This window comes from Staurois parvus, unplaced genomic scaffold, assembly GCF_062004578.1.
Source record: "Staurois parvus isolate SC_StPar_1 unplaced genomic scaffold, SC_StPar_1.0 ptg000277l, whole genome shotgun sequence".
Lineage (NCBI taxonomy): Eukaryota > Metazoa > Chordata > Amphibia > Anura > Ranidae > Staurois > Staurois parvus.
The window spans coordinates 2,735,840-2,754,486 of NW_028318073.1; positions in this window are offsets into that span (position 1 = coordinate 2,735,840).

Below are 18,647 nucleotides of genomic sequence, written 5' to 3' on the forward strand. Positions count from 1 at the left end.
ATTATCTTTTAGCCGCCAAAGGGGGGTTCTGTGAGTTCATCGGAGAGGATTGTAGTACTTGGATAGAAGACACCGATGACAAGGTCCAGGCCCATATGGACAAAGTTAGTGAACTACAGGGAAAAGCTAGAGCTATAGCTAGTGAGGGTTGGAATCCGTTCAAGGGTTTGGGAGGATTGGGAGATTTCCTGTTCTCCATCAGATCTTGGTTGAAGGAAGTGGGAGTGTATGTCCTGATGCTTCTCTTTTTCATCTGCCTTTTATATGCCGCGGTGAGATGTTCCTGTTGCCTCATCGACCGTGTAAGCCAAGCTCGGGCAGACGACCACATCTCCATACCCGCTCCTGGGATCCCACTCCAACCACTGATCAGAGGAAGACCTCACCAACCATCCACCTTCTCTACAGATTACGTCCTGGCTTCCCTCTAATTTATCTCTCTGAAGACCACATTCTCCAAGACCTTCAAGCAAGCTTCAAGCCTCATCATGGTTTGTGTCTGCAATTTGGAAAACCGTCTGGGTCGAGACCAGCCTTGTGTGGCCCCGTCTGCAGGGGCAATTTGAGAATCTATTGCTGGATCTCCCCAGACCACCGTGGGATCACAAGCCTTATTCATACCACAAGTCTGTTTGTGGTTTTTGCAAGAGCCTTCCTGTAGTGAAGGTTCCAACGCTCTTGAGGATCATCGCTTCAATCAAGCCTGTTTGCGTCGAGTCTGCGTCGGGTCTTGTTGTTTCAGGTACCCCGTGGAGCTTTATTCTCAGGGACAACTACAGGAACTCTTTGAAGTTTGAGACTACACCCATCAAGCTGAAGAAGATCAAGAAGGGACACGAGGAGAATATGATAAAACAGGAGGGAATGTCATGGAAATTTTGTATTGTTGGTCGAACTTTAAATGTGTCATATATTCGTGTTATTCATATGTCTCTCGTGTGGCTTAATTAAAGCTCTGAAGGCTGCAATTGGGCCATGCGCATGTACAATGTATGTATTACAGTACTCAGCTTGGTAATGGATGAGATGGCAGATCTGCGCTTATAGACCGGCATGTATACCACCACGGCATTCGATGCGAATGTCGCTGGCAGTAGACCGTGGGCCTGTATCCACATATCAGCAGCATAGTACCACGTGGGCTTCATAACGCAAGGCGCCAAGCGGTACGAACTCCGCGTGTAGGCTTATGCATATCTTACAACCCATTACCAACTTGAAACTGTATCTTGGATGGATGTGTTTTAATAAAGATCGTATCGGGCCCATCCAGGTACAGACTGATATTTTTAGGGAGTGCTTGTACAGAGAATTTACATACCAATAGAAGCTAGTAGGACAGGAAATATGACCTCAGATGGCTCATGGGGGGGAAGGGGAGGAAGTCTGCTGACCTCAGAAGACTCATGGGGGAGGACCAGTGATAGATAATAGGAAAGGCTATGCTCCAATTGGAATATACATCCTGTGTATAGGCACTCCCCATTGCATTGTTTGGTGGGAGGGGATTGACTTTATTCATGTGGGGGGCATGTGTGTATTTTTAATAAAACAGAGAGCTGAGGCTAAAACCAGCCCTTATGTGAGTTGCAACACCATCCTGAGAGTGTCGTTTGATCATTCTAGGGTAACAGAGCTCTAATTCCCCCACATCTCAACAGAGCCAAAGTATTTGGATGGGCAGGAATCGTGTAGTTTAGCTGCAGTCGTGGTAAGCAAGATTCGCACAGCTTTATGGGGGATTTCTGCGCATCCAACTGCGAGTACTCACGGTAAGGAGAAATTCGTTAAAGCGAATTTCCAAGACAGTACCACCCCAGACCCTCGATAAACTTCTCTTTACCCAACAATCTGGAGACTTTCTTCCTGAGCAGGGGATCTGGCTCCTGTTTCTTTAAATGAGGTGAACAATCACTAATAAGGGGCCAATTTGGTTTCCCACCAGAGTGCTCCTTCCCCTATCCGCCCAGGGGATGCAGGTGTACTCACTCAGATTCTCTCCTGTACCACTTGCAGGTTGGCTGCTCCTTCCCTGCCATACAGGTGGTTCTCACTCAGGGGACCGGTGAGTCCCGAGTTTTCCTCCTTTTGCAGCTCCAGGCTTGCAGGCAGGCCCCATCCCACTAGGCCTTCTGGCAGCCTTCCTCTTCCAGCCTCGCATCTTCCTACTCCTTCTTCCACCCAACTCCTCACACTCCACCTCCCTGCTACTGAGCAGGCTCTTACACTTTTAAGGGAGTCCAAGCCCCTTGCCAAGCATTCTGTTTGGGATTGGCTGAGGTCCCTCAAGAGTGCAGCCAGCCACTTCTGAGATCCACCCACTGCCTCCAAGGCCCTCTTCCGAAAACCTCAAAGCAGTGGAAAATCAGGGGAAAATTCCAGAGGGGCTGGCCTGCAGAGTCTCTCAGCCCTGACCACAATTTGACCCATCTGGCTATTACACCTGAGCTGCCAACAGCTCCTATCCAACCATTAGGATCTAGTTCCCCCTAGCTAAATTAGGAGGGTGCTACATTAAGATATAAAGATAAATTTTACCATGCTTTAATATCAATATTTACTGATCAATAAAATATGTGCAAAACGCAAAAAGTTTAACCACAATAATCCCTCACATATACTGTAAAATGAAAAAGTGCATATGTTGATGTAAAGTGTCAAAGTCCATTAAAGAATTCTTTTCTGTGATATTTCATCCAATTGCACAGGAGAAGGAGATAAAAATTAGATAATATTCACTCTACCACCACCATCTCCCGTGGACACACTCTCCCCTTCAGTGTGTGATCTTAAGGTTATAAGAGGTAAAAAGGTCAGGGCTTCTCTCAACAGCCTGGACAGACTCCAGTAGAGGATTCAGAAAGGTCAGCACATGAAAGACCCAATAAATAAGCTCAGGAAGAAAAAAAGGTAAAAAACATAGTGCTCTCTGTATTACTAAAATCATTGCTCAAATCACACAAATGTAAATAAGAACAGTTCATCTTTAACCACTTACCATCTGTCCTATAGCAGAAGTACTGCTACAGGGCAGCACAGATGTGCAAAATCACACACACACATATATATTTATATTGCATTTCCGGGTAGGGGGCGCACGCAAGCCGCATGAGCGCCCTACCCATGCCACCAATCGTGGACCCAGGAGTCAATCACTGGGTCCCGGCCGGTGATTACCAGCCGGCACCCGGTGATTGCCAAGGATCACCGACAGGGAGGTGGGCTGCTTTGTTTACCAACAGTCCTCCTCCCTGTCTGATTGGGCACACTGCTCTGGATGGCTGAGCAGATCTATCCAGAGCAGTGCGCTTTACAGTGACGCACACCCCCCCCACCCTCCAGTAAAACACTCCCAGCACACAGTTAACCCTTTGATCACCCCTCATTGTTAACCCCTTCCTGCCCAGTGTCATTAGTACAGTGTCAGTGCTTTTTTTGTCTGATCACTGTATTGTTGTCACTGGGGATGTCAGTGACACCAAGTCAGTCCCCCCTGTGTCAGAATGGCCGCCACAGTCCCGCAGTCCCTCTATAAGTCGCTGATCGCCACCATTATTAGTAGAAAAAAAAATACCAGTATCTATACTGCCATTTGCAAACGCTATAACTTTCACGTAAACCAATATATTTACATTTTTTTAGCTAAGCTATCTTTTCGGATGTGCTTGCAAATCCCGACTGGTAACCCTCAAATTCTGCAGCACCCATACTTCCCCCATTCCCTGCCCAACCAGAAATTCAGGTGGAAACAGCAAATTTAAATACGCCCCTTTATTTTTTTGGAGCTGTTTTTCACGGAAGATCTGTATGCATTGATTGTGGATCAAAGCAATTTATATGCACAACAGTTTATTGTCACCAACCCAAATTCAAACCTTGCCAGAACATTCACATTGAAACCCATTATGGTTTCTGAATGTAACGTTTTTTTGGGCCTAACCCTCAACGTGGGCATTAATAAAAAAAATTAACTGCAGTTGTATTGGTCCACAGACCCGATTCATCATATGCCCGTATTCTCTCCTACCGTGGCATAGATATGAGAGTATAATGTATTTTATGCATTTCAATGACAATACACTCTGTCGTCCTGAATGTGGACCCTGAATGTGACCGGCTCCACAAAATTCGGCTCCTCGTAAATCACCTTAACTAAAAATTTGCAGATGTCTATATTCCCCAGCAAAACATCTGCGTTGATGAGACCCTCATTAATTTTTCTGGCCGCCTTACATTCAAACAATTTCTCCCCAGCAAGCATGCCAGATATGGGGTCACGATGTAGAAGGAAAGAAGAATAAAGCAACCGAATGCATGTACTCCTGCACTGGACAGTGGACTTCACAATGTCAATATCCCCACATAAGTATGAAAGGAATGAAAGCCTTGCTGCCCTCAATGGACCAGGGAAATCAAAAGAGAACTGTATATAAGAAACAAAAAAAGGGCGCACGGGCCTAGTGCATTACCTCTAAAAATGTATTATAAATAGTAAAATACTCACAAGAGAAATAAAATCAAATGGAAAGCATGTCAAAAAGGATGCAATGTGGTCCAAAACCCCAAACCCCTGGAAGTGGTCTGGTGGGGAACTGGAGACCTCCAAATAGTGAGTGGCTGGCACGTTTCGAAGGTTGTACCTCTTCCTCAGAGCCAGTGTGTGTGTGCAGCCTGTGTCCTCTCTTAAATGGGCTGGGAACCATGTGATAAATGGTGGAGGGGTCCGCCCCTTAGGTGGAGACATTAGGAGTGGAGGCGGAGAAAGGGAATGAGGGGGAGGGGAATAAGGAGGAGGGTGGGTCCATACATCAAGTAAATATGAAGGAGAGCCTCCATATCACAGATGCACGAGTAGAAACATACAGAGTGTGGGTGATGTAAAAGTAATAAGTCAGCTAGATGCAAAGGGGATGATAATAAAGCACATCTGATGATGATGAAAATGGTAATATACATCTGAGCATATATGGACACTTATATAAGTGAATATCGGTAAAGATCCCTATGGGCCAAGATGATGTAACAGATGTTTATGGATATCGATTATAATACATTCTAGGATAATTTATGCAGAGTGTAATTCAGTATAGTACTCACAGAGAGGACACAGGCTGCACACACAGAAACCAGCTATTTAGAGGTCTCCAGTCCCCCACCAGACCAGTTCCAGGGGTTTTGGACCACATTGCATCCTTTGTGACATGCTTTCCATTTGATTTTATTTCTCGTGAGTATTTTACTATTTATAATAAATCTAATTTTTAAAGGTAATGCACTAGGCCCGTGTGCACTCTTTGTTTCTTATATTCAAGGTGTATAAGACCTGTGAGAGAGCAACAGGCTATACATATAAGTTTCAGATTTACAAGGGTAAAGATAGTCACGTGGAGCCCCCCAGATGCCCAGACTGTATGGGGAGTAGTGCGAAGAAAGTTTGGGACTTGGTGTCATCCTTTTTCCATATGGTGTACCACTTATACGTGGACAATTTTTATTCAAGTGTGCCACTATTTAGACATTTGTACAATCTTGGAATTGGCGCATGAGGCACCGTGCAACCTAATCACCGGGGCTTCCCCCAACGGCTTGTAAATACCGGTCTTAGAAAGAGGGAAAAAAGCCTGCTTGAGAAATGAGGATGTCATTCAGTTGGAGCACTGACTTGTTTATTCTGACAGCAACAGGGTCTTGGTCTCAGAATATACATAAGTCAGTGTGCGCAGCGCTGTTGGATGAGATTTTTCATAAGCAGTTAAAAAAAAGAGCAGACAATTAGGTCCATACATATTTGGACACAAGCACAATTTTAGTTTTTTCAGGTATTTACCAAAACATATTCAAGCTACAGTTATATAATGGATATGGACTGAAAGTGCACACTCTCAGGTTTAATTTGAGGGTATGTACATCCAAATTGGAGGAAGGGTTTGGAATTACAGGAGTAGCCATCCCCCCTTTTTCAAGGGACCAAAAGTAATTGGACAATTGAATCAAAAGCTGTTTCATGGCCAGGTGTTGGCTACTCCATTATTTCTTCATCAATTAAGCAGATAGGAGATCTGGAGTTGATTCTAAGTGTGGTATTTTCATTTGGATTCTATTGCTGTGAACCTATATCATGCGTTCAAAGGAGCTGTCCATGCAAGTGAAACAGGCCATTGTAAAGCTTCAAAAATGAAACAAATTCATCAAAAAGATAGCAGCAACATTAGAAGTGACCAAATCAACAGTTGGCTACATTCTAAGGAAAGAAGAACACACTGGTGAGCTCAGCAACATAAAAAGGCATTGACGCCCATGGAAGACAACAGTGTTGGATGATCGCAGGATCCTCTCTGTGGTAAATAAAAACCCATTCATAACATCCAGACAAGAGAAGGACACTCTCCAGGAGGTGGGCGTATCATTGTCAAAGTCAACAAACAAAAACAAATTTCACGAAAGCAAATACAGAGGGTTCAACACAAGGTGCAAACCATTCATAAGCCTGAAGAATAGAAAAGCCAGATTAGACTTTGCCAAAAACATCTAAAAAGGCCAGACCAGTTCTGGAAAAGCATTCTTTGGATGGATGAAACTAAGATTAATCTGTACCAGAATGACGGAAAGAAAAAAGTGCAGAGAAGGCTTGGAACAGCTCACGATCCAAAGCACACAATGTCATCTGTAAAACATTGTGGAGGCAGTGTGATGGCATGGGCATGCATGGCTTCCAGTGGCACTGGATCATTGGTGTTTATTGATGATGTGACAGAAGACAGAAGCAGCAGCATGAATTCTGCAGAGTTTAGAGATATACTGTCAGCCCAGATTCAGTCAAATGCTGCAAAGTTGATTGGACGGCGCTTCACAGTACAGATGGACAATGATCCAAAACACACTGCAAAAGCAACCAAGGAGCTTTTGAAGGAAAAGAAGTGGAATATTCTGCAATGGCCGAGTCCATCTCCTGATCTCAACCCAATTGAGCATGCATTTCACTTGCTGAAGGCAAAACTAAAGGCAGGAAGATCCACAAACAAAGAACAACCGAAGACAGCTGCAGTTAGAGCCTGGCAAAGCATCAGAAAGGAGGAAACCCAGTCTTTGGTAATAAACAGAAAATTGATGTTGCACTAATCACAACATGTTGTTGCACATGATGTTGCACTAATCACAGACATTCCAAAACAAATATTGAGATGAGAAGACAATAGAAAATATACCATAACATAATCAGTAAATAGAAGGAATATGGGAGTGAAGGGAAAGGTGAAATAATAAAGGTCCAAAATGAGGACCAAAAGGTGTAACAGACAATAAACCGTGACCTTGACTGTGGGCAAAACACACGGAAATGATCAGGGAAAAATAAAATATTAACTAAATCACAGTAATAGTGGGACCTATGAGTCTGTCATAACATAAATGAAATAACGTGAATACAACTGATGAGAAAGTGGAGCAAAATGTGAAAAATACAAAATGAAGTGCTTAAATATTAAAAGTGGACAAACCACTTATCACAGAACAATGACAATAACAATGTCAATAATGAGTTGTCAGTCCGCCCCTGTTGGAGACCTAGTCTAAGAAATCAGAAGCTACGAGCATTTGAGCTATATCACTTCAGTTTCGCAGGATATAAACAGTGCCATTTGTAAATTGGGAAAGCATCTGATCACACCGATCTTGGTGAGATTAGATAATGTAAGGGCAGAGGAGATATCTAAAGTCTGATAGACCCCAGATTAAAAAAAAAAAGAGTATATGACAATGCCTATTGAAGTTATAGGGGATATTTGCATTCCTTGTGATAGCATTAAAAGTGATCAATAAAAAAAAAATGACAGGGGCAGTGTAATGATAAAAAATCAAAATAACTTTAAAAAAAAAAAAAAAAAGCACCCTCGCCCCCCCCCCCCACGCGCACACCTGCTTGAGTGAGCTTTGGGCCTGTGCCAGTATGTAAACAGCGGTTGCACCATGCATCTGAGGTATTGCCACGAACATCAGATCAAAGGCAGTAATTCTAGCACTAGGCCTTTTCTGTATATCTAAAATGGTAGCTTGTAAAGGCTTTTAAAGCATTGCCTATGGATATTAAAAATGTATGCAGTTTGACGCCATTGCATGGGGCAAGCGCAGTTTTAAAGTATGTCATGTTCTATCTAACTATTTACTCGGCATACCATCATCTTTTATATTGTACCAAATAATTGGCCAATATATTGTGTTTTTGTGCATTAAAAGTAAAAAAAGTATGTTTTTTAAAAAAATTTGCGTTTGAAAAATCGCTGCACGAGTACTATGTGACATAAAAAATTGCAGCACTCACCATTTTATTCACTAGGGTGTCTGCTTTAAAAAAAAATATAATGTTTCGGGCTTCGAAGTAATTTCCTAGTTAAAAATACAGATTTTTTTCATGTGAACAAAAAGTGTCATAAAAGGCTTGGTCTTCAGGTGGTTAGAAGACTGAGTGATATGTGGTATAAACTTCTAATGTTGGGCATAAAATGCCCCCAATACCTGTAACCAACCTGTAGATATTAGTGTCCATGCACACATAGTCTGTAATCAGCGTTTTTTGGCAGGGGTGTTTTTTGCCTGGAAAAAACCCCCAGAACTAGTGGGTTTTCTAGAGGAGTTTTTTAGCTGTAAAAATGCTCTAATGCTGATGAAAGCTGAAAAACATTAAAAACCGAGGCTATCTGGCAATTATGAGTGTTTTTGAGCCTGAAAGGTTTTGTGGGAGTATAACTTTGCTAAAAAAACACAAACTCTGAAAAACACTTAAAAAAGCAGAAAAAACCTAATGCAAAAACGCTAAAAAACCTCACATTTTTATTGCAGCATTCTACAGCTAATGCTACTGGCATTTTTATAACGTCCAGTGTGCATGAGGCCTTAGAGCCAGCTGACACTATCATTTATTCCCATATTACAAACACTGTAGATGCAATAGCAATTACTGTAAGTGCTATGCTGCTACTATCCACAAAACTATTAATACTGTAAGTGCTAAAGTAAACATGTGAGATGGGGAAACAGCCCTCATTATTTGAACACTGTTTGTGTGCAGTAAATTATTGTGTGGAGTAAATTAAATATTCTGGAGTGACATTCTGCGGTTTAGCCACAAGATGCCACTGTTTTCCTAACACAGCCTCAGACTGCATAGATATTTCTATATTCATGAAGAGGTGGGGTTTTTCACACAGAGTTTAGAGAACAGGAAGGAGAGAGACAGCAGCCTTGTTTTGGAGGATGGTGAATGCAGGGGCCGTGTGAGCAGAGAATCTGATGGCATCCAGGTGTGAGAACATCCCTCAATAACCAGAGCTGCAGCTAAGTGAAGCTGATCGTGTCCAAGACCCTGATCATTTTCAGAGAAAGGAAGATTGCTGCCAGGAATGCTGATGAGAGCAGAGGAACAAAGCAACATACACTGCGATACTGCATGCTTGTTGGAGAGACATTTGTTCTGTTCAGAGTCACAAGCAGATGCAAAGCAGACCCGGGTCGGTAAGATCGTGCATGCACCTCATTTCAGTGTAGAGACTGAGTCCAGGCCTATAGTTAGTTAGTTAGGGTCTCTGTTTGTGTCAGGCCACAAGTATTATTACTTATCATTGGAAGGACTCCATAACTTAAAGTGACATTTCATATTGGAGAGCTGATAACATCCCACAAACTCAAGCCAGACTGGCGTTTTGCTCCGAAGGAATACTCAGGCACGTGCTACAGGACCAATTATGGGAGGAGGAATACTGTAGATTTGTGTAAGATTGTAAGCTGTTGTGCTGCACCACAGGCTAGCCCATATCATACACCCATACACTGATTCCTGCTCTTTTAGGGTAATAACGGGTAAGGTGTGGCTGCTTAGTTGTGCCCGCCAGTAGGTAAATTACTACACCTTCTATCTTCATCCATCAGGAGGCGCCGTGCTGTGCAGCACAAGGGTCTCAGCCTTTGGGCTGGGTGTATGTAAATTTATTGTATGTTCTCAGCATTTGTGGTTTGTTTATTTGCCACATCTAAGTAAAATTCTGTTGTGGCAAAAGCTGGTGTTGGGATTGCTTTCCTCGTTCGTGACTTCACTGTATCCTGGGGAGCCCACCCCGGTACACGGCTTACAACTACATTACAACTTATATGGTGCAAATAAATATTGTGATAAAACCTGACTCCACCTGTGTAATAGTGTCAGGATACAGACTTCTAAAAAAATTGTGAAATCCCAATAATTTCAAATATTGTCCATCATGCTGGAATATTTTCTTAAAACACAATATGCACTTCCTATATGATGTTCATGAAATATACTAATGCAAAGAAAATTGGTGCAGTAGCAAATGAATGCCACGCTACTACTTCATACTGCTTACTTATACCAATTTGCAAGTGCTAGAATAATTACATATGCAGTGCAAATAAATGTCATGGTATAACCTGATAATAACACCTGTGTAACAGTGTCAAGCTATTCCTAAAAATAAAAACAAAACTGTAAAAAGCAAATAAATTACAAATTCTCAAAAATGTTCCATCATGCTGTTTCTTCAAACATAATGTGCATATCATATGTAATCTAAACCGAGCATACAAGCCTAAGGTTCGGTTCACACTGCCGCGACTTGGGATCCGACTTGTGAGACCCCAACTCGCATGACATGTGAAATCCCATGTTAGTCAATGAGAGCCATCCTATATAGCACTACTGAAGTCACTCTGACCTGACTTCAAGGTGACTTCTATCCAACTTGTGCCCATATACTTTAATAGAAGTCGCCTCCAAGTTGGATCCTCATCTATATTGATGTGATTTGGATCCGACATTACAGGAAGATTACCTAGGCATTCCCTGAAAGTTGCTTCAGAGTTGCTTTAGAGTTGCTTCAAAGTAGTACTCAAGTTGCCTGGCAAAATCGCACTGCAAGTTGCGCAACTTTCAGGTAGAAGTAGTGTGAACTGAGACTTAGGGCTTGATCATACTTGACTAAATTTCTAACTCTACAAAATCACCCTATAGCGTTAGACAGGCGTTAATGAGCTTTAGTATGGGCGTTAAAAACGCTCCCCAAATGCCCTATGCATGCTTTTGATGGGTTTTACAAGCATTAAAACCACACTACAAACACCTGTACCAAACTCTAATGGTATTAACGCCCCGCAAACGCCTGCCAGGCATTTGAGGAGCGTCACCATAGACTTCAATGGGAGGCATTGAAAGGCTTCAACTCCCCCTGACTCGACATCAGGCTTCAATTTTGAAGCGATGCGACTCTAACGCTTCATGTTTTGCTAATGTGAACAGCACTGTGTGCTGCCCATAGTATCATTTCCATAGGTGTTTGAGGAGCATCAAAAACATTTCTCAAACGCCTGCTTTCAAAGCTAGTGTGAACTAAGCCTTAGTATCCTATATTTACAAATATAAAACAAAACAGCGCCCAATATTTCCACCACAGTAAGCCATGACTTGCAAAAATTATCCTCCATGATCACTGCATATCACTCATGTGTCCACCACATGACCACCTGTGTGTACATTACTGTATATGCCTTCACCTCTGGTTTTTGACCCATATATTTTACAGGTCAATAACCAGCAAGTGCCCTAAGGAAATGAAATGTCCAGCTTCCCTCGTCAGTGGTTATCTGGTGGGGAGAAGCTTAGCTCAAAATAAAAGATAGTCAATATATATTGCTTTCCATTTAAAATCACAGATTTATTAAAAGAAGCAAAAACTCTCACATTTATATGTTCACAGAATGCTGCACAACAGAAATTTGCTTTCAAATAATATCCCCTTGTTCCTGCCTATAATTAGTACTGCACTGGCACAGGATGACAATTGAGGATGAAAACTGGAGGATTCATTCACTTAAAGGGCAAATGCTGTTAACTGAACAGTGTAATCCATGAGTCATTAACTACTCCACTCACAACACTGTGCATACAGTGCAGGGGTCAGGAGCATAACAAACATAGTGAATGCAGCACAGGGATCATGAAACATTAAACCTGAACTGTTTATGCTGTGTTGTACATTATATTCCTGACCACTGCATTGTATATGCTATGTTGTACTTTATACTCCGACTCCTTTACTGCATTCGCTATGTTCTACATTATACTACTGAGCTCCTGCCTTCCACCCAGCACTGTGTTGTCTTCTGAACTCCGCTCTGCTCTACACACACTGACAGGTAGGCAGTACTACCTATGTGTGTTGTATATGAAGGGGACACAGGAAACAGTGGGGGGGGGGGGGGGGGCAGCATACTCTGTGATGAGAAAAGGACAGGGGACACTGCTTTGGGATGTGGAGGCAGAGGATACTTTGTACGGGGCAGAGAACACTGCTATAGGGCAGGGTAGAGGACACTACACAGTGGGGGGGGGGTGATGTGAAGGGCAGAAGATACTCGTTTGGGGCATACAGAGCACTAATGGGGGAAAAGGGAGCAGAGGATAAGACAGACGGGGGATGTGGTGTACAGGGGGGCAGAGGACACTGCTTTGGGGGTACAGGACATTGCTTTAGGGGGTACAGGACACTACTGTGTGGGGAAGGGAACAAAGGACACAGCATTGGGGGGGTAAAGAACACTACTGTGGGGGGGGGCAGAGGACACTACAGTGGGGGGTGATGTAAAGGGGGCAGAGGACACTGCATTGGGGGGGAGTACAGGTTACTACAGTGGGGGGTGATGTAAAGGGACAGGGGAAACTGTGGGGGGTGATTTTTTTCTTTTAAGGGCACCGCCTAGCAACCCCCTCCCCCCCAGAGGATCTTTTGCTTTACTCCATGTTGTCCAAGCAGACCTCAACCTCTGAAAGGTTGTGTACCCCTGGTGTACATTATACTGTTGACCCTTGCACTGCATTCACTATGTTGTATAATATAATCATAACCACTTGCATTGTATAGGCTATGTTGTATATTATAGTTCTGACCCATGTTATACACTATATTGCCAATAGTATTGGAACACCCCTCCAAATCATTGAATTCAGGTTTTCCATCACCTCCATGGCCACAAGCAGGGCCAGGACAAGGGAGGCGGGAGAGGCGGCCGCCCTGGGTGCAGTGGTTAACTGTAGGGATGGGTCACCTTCCGTCTGTTTCAAGGCTGACAGGAGTAGTGACAGTAGCAATGATTTTGACAAGTGAGTGACTGCTGAGCATAGCATCCCTTGTGGTTGCACATCATGAACGGGAAGGGGGGGGGGCGCAGCTTGGCATCTTTGCCCTGGGCACTGGATGACCTTATCCCAGCACTGGCTACAGGTGTATAAAATCAAGCACCCAGACATACAAATATTTGTGAAAGAATGTGTCGCTCTCCGAGATCAGCGAATTCAAGCGTGGTACTGTGATAGGCTGCTACCTGTGCAAGTCCATCCGTGAAATTTCCTTGCTACTAAATATTCCACGGTAAACTGTTAGTGGTATTGTTACAAAGTGGAAGCAACTGGGAACAATAGCAACTCAGTGGTAAGCCACGTAAAATGACAGACTGAGGTCAGTGCATGCTGAAACGCACAGTGCGCAGAAGTCGCCAACTGTTTGCAGAGTCAATAGCTAAAGATCTCCAAACTTCGGGTGGCCTTCAGATTAGCACAGTGCATAGAAAGCTTCATGGAATGGGTTTCCATGGCCAAGCAGCTGCATCCAAGCCTTACACCAAGTGAAATGCAAAGCGTTGGATGCATCTGTTCTCTGGAGTGACGAATCACACTTCCCTGTCTGGCAATCCAATGGATGTGTCTGGGTTTGGCAGTTGCCAGGAGAATGGTACTTGCCTGACTGCATTGTGCCAAGTGTAACGTTTGGTGGAGGGAGGATTATTGTGTGGGGTTGTTTTTCAGGGGTTGGGCTTGGCCACTTATTTCCAGTGAAGGGAACTTTTAAGGTGTCAACATACCAAGCCATTTTGGACACTTTCATGCTGCCAACTTTGTGGGAACAGTTTGGGGATGGCCCTTTCCTGTTTTAACATGCACCAGCGCACAAATCAAAGTGCATAAAGACATGGAAGAGCGAGTATGGGGTGGAGGAACTTGACTGGCCTGCAGAGTCTTGACCTCAACCCGATAGAACACCTTTGGAATGAATTAGAGTCGAGACTGCGAGCCAGGTCTTCTCGTCCGACATCAGTGCCTGACCTCACAAATGCGCTTGAAGCAGTTAGAGCTGCAACAGGTGGGCCAACTCAATATTGAACCCTACAGACAAAGGCTGGGATGCCATTAAAGTTCATGTGTATGTAAAGGCAGACATCCCAATATTTTGGCAGTATGTATGTAAATGGCAGTTTTGGCAGTATGTTAATGTCCTGATCTCTGCACTGTTTATGTTATTTTGTATGTTATACTCCTAACTCTTATACTGCGAACATTAAGTTGAATATCATAGTCCTGACCCCTGTACTGTATATGTTATGGTGTAGATTATTTTAACCACTTGCCCTCCTGAGGATTTACCCCCCTTAATGACCAGGCCTCTTTTTGCTACTCGGCACTGTACTAATTCAACTGATAATTGCGCGGTCATGCAATGCTGCACCCAAATAAAATTTACGTCCTTTTTTTCACACAAATAGAGCTTTCTTTCGGTGGTATTTGATCACCTGTGCGCTTTTTATTTTTCACGCTATAAACAAAAAAAGACCCAAAATTTTGAAGAAAAACTTTTTACTTTCAGCTATAAAAAATATATAGTAAACTCAAAGTTGGTTATAAATTTAGGTCAAAATGTATTCTGCTACATGTTTTTGGTAAAAAAAATCCCAATAAGTGTATATTGATTGCTTTGTGTGAAAGTTATAGCATCCACAAATTATGGTATAGATACTGCAATTTACGTCATTTGTTTGCTATACAGCGCTGCGCTAGTTTAATGGACAATTGACCAGTCAATTTTCCCACAAATTGAGCTTTCTTTCGGTGGTATTTGATCGCCTGTGCGTTTTTTATTTTTTGCGCTATAAAAAAAAAGGCTGACAATTTTGAGGCAAAAAAAAAACAACAAAAATATTTTTGACTTCTTGCTATAAAACATGTCCAGTAAAAAAAAATGTAAAAATCAAATTTAGTCATAAATTTCTGCCAAAATGTATTCTGCGACATGTCTTTGCTAAAAAAAAACCCAATACGTGTAAATTAATTGGTTTACGTGAAAGTTATAGCATTTACAAATGGCGGGAAAGATACTGGGATTTTTAATTTTTTTTATACTAATAATGGCGGCGATCAGCGACTTATGGTGGTGATCAGTGACTTATGGCGGTGATCAGCGACTTATGGCAGGACTTCGGGACTGCGGTGGACATTCTGACACTGGGGGGGAACTGACTTGGGGTCACTGACTTGGGGTCACTGACATCCCCAATGACACCAATACAGTGATCAGTGCAAAACAAAAACCACTGACACTGTACTAATGGTACTGGGGAGGAAGGGGTTAACTTTTTTATTTACTGAAAGGGTTAACTGTGTGAGGGGAGTGTTTTACTAGGGGGCGGTGGTGTTTACTGCACGGGAAAAAGGCTGATCCAGAGAGATAAACTCTTCTCTCCGGATCAGCATGTCAGGAGCTGACAGAAAACACTGCAGCCGTCCTCTCTGTAAGTGATTGCCGCTAATCGCTGGGACACGGTAGGTAATGACCACCCGGTGACTAACACCCGTGGCCGCGATCGGCGGGACGGGTAGGGCGGGCACGTGCCTCGCGCGCGTCCCCTACCTGTTTTGCAAACGCACGTTTTAAAACGTGGTTTTGCCCAGCCGTGCCGACCTGCCACCAAATTTCTACAGTGGCTGGTCGGCAAGAAGTTAAACTGGGTGAGTCCAAGCTTGTTTTATTACAAATAATTTTTTCTAACTACAAAAACCTTTAGCCCATCAGCAGCCACAACAAGTGTCACAATACTTGTAAAGTCAGTGACAAATTATGTTATCTAAATATCCACTTGCAGACCTGCTAACATACATATACTTTTCGGTCTTAAAGTGAATCGCTTTTAGAAGTAGCATGGGGGGGGACTGATGTAGCATCGTATCTATGTTGCATACAGCTAGGTAAGCATAATAGAGGAAAAAAAATAAAAAGCTCTACTTCTCTTTTAATTGGACAAGCTGTTAGAAGCGGATTGATTTCTGTGCAGAGGTTAGCTTGATTTTGTACTCTCCAGCTTTAGTAAATAAACTCCAATGTGTTAGGCTAAATTGTACAGTAGGTTAACGATATGCTTCTTGTATAACCATGCCTATTTTAAATAAATGTCCCGCCCCTATTCAAAGTATACTTTCTACCCAAAATGACTTGCAGGTTACACAACAAAAAAAAAAAAGGTGTCCCTGGAAATGTTTTTTGAAGCAGCTTTTTGTTTGCAGCTATGGAAAGCTGCTTAAATTTTGTTAAGGCTCTTTTAAATAATTTTTGTAAAGGGATTTAACAATGCCCATGTGTTTACTGTTTAAGATAAAAAATTACTCCAGGAAATCATTATTGGAATTACTGCATATTCATGGTAATTATTCTTATTATTATTAATAATAATAATAATAATAATATTATTAATAATAATAATAATAATAATAATAATTGTGCTTGTGTGGGTTTCCTCTGGCTACTCCTGTTTTCTTCCACGCTCCAAAGACATGCTGGTAGGACAATTGGCTCCTGTCTAATTTGGTCCTAGTATGCGTATGTATGTAATTAGAGGACTTTAGATTGTAAGTTCCTTGAGGGCAGGGACTGATGAGAATGTACAGTATATATGTAAAGTGCTGCATAAATCGACAGTGCCTTAAATGTTCCTGTAATAAAATAAATGAACAGTAGTAACTAGTTTATGAGTACTTTTTCCCCTTTACCACTAGAGGGCATTTACAGACAACAGATATAAAATAACGGTCATACACTTTGGTTTGAATTTCCTGAAACTATTTTACAAAAGGTGCATATTCTATTTTTACTTAGGGCTTGTTCACATCATGGTGCAGATATGTCAGTTTTTTTTGTGAGGGCAGAACAAAATCCATTATTCTCTATATGTCCTGTTCACACCACAACACTAGTACCATGTGCAGATTTTTTTCTGCATAGGAATCTGCAATGTGTATAAAATTCATTGAAGCGCGCATCAAAACTGATGTCTCTGCTAGTGAAAACTGCGCATCAGTTTCCATCAGTTTTTCTGTAGGTATGGTGTGAACGAGGCCTAAAAGTGCCTAAAATTGTGAAAACAATTTTGTGCGAAAAAAGATTCCATCTGGTTAAATATATACCGTATTTTCCGGCGTATAAGATGACTTTTCAACCCCTGAAAATCTTCTGAAAAGTCGGGGGTCGTCTTATACGCCGATGCGAGCCGGTGTCAGGGCGGCACTTTTTCGAGGGGCGGCGTGGCGCGGCCCCCCCCTCCTCCTCCAACGGACACTAAGTACAGGGGTGGGCAGAGGGGCTGCTGTACCTTACCTGGCTCCGGTCCCACGACGATCCGGTCCAGGAAGCGCGGCTGCTCCTTCTTTCAGTTCGGCCGCTCGATGGTCACGCGGCCGCTCGGTTCCGCCTCCTCACCGGTGATTGGGCGCCAGCACTGGAAAGGCACACAGGCGACCAATCACCGGCGAGGAGGCGGAGCCGAGCGGCCCCACGAAAATCGAGCGGCCGAACTGGAAGAAGGAGCAGCCGCTCCTCTCCCCCACTGACACTAACGATGAGGCACTGTTCCTCCCCCACTGACACCAACGATGAGGCACTGTTCTCCCCACTGATACCAATGATGGGGCACTATTCCTCCTCCCCACTGACACCAACGATGGGGCACTATTCTCCCCACTGATACCAACGATGGGGCACTATTCCTCCCACTGATACCAATGATGGGGCACTATTTGTCCCACTGACACCAACGATGGGGCACTATTCCTCCCCCACTGACACCAACGATGGGGCACTATTCCTCCCACTGACACCAAGGATGGGGCACTATTCCTCCCACTGATACCAACGATGGGGCACTATTCCTCCCACTGATACCAACGATGGGGCACTATTCCTCCCACTGATACCAACGATGGGGCACTATTCCTCCCACTGATACCAATGATGGGCACTATTCTCCCCACTGATACCAACGATGGGGCACTATTCCTCCCACTGATACCAATGATGGGGCACTATTCCTCCCCCACTGACACCAACGATGGGGCACTATTCCTCCTCCCCACTGACACCAATAATGGGGCACTATTCTCCCCACTGACACCAATGATGGGGCACTATTCTCCCAACTGATACCAATGATGGGGCGCAATTCCTCCCACTGAGACCAATGATGGGGCGCAATTCCTCCCACTGACACCAATGATGGGGCGCAATTCATGCCACTGATACCAATGATGGGGCGCTATTCCTCCCACTGACACCAATGATGGGGCGCAATTCCTGCCACTGATACCAATGATGGGGCGCTATTCCTCCCACTGACACCAATGATGGGGTGCTATTCCTCCCACTGACACCAATGATGGGGTGCTATTCCTCCCACTGATACCAATGATGGGGTGCTATCCCTCCCACTGATACCAATGATGGGCCACTATTCCTCCCACTGACACCAATGATGGGACACTATTCCTCCCA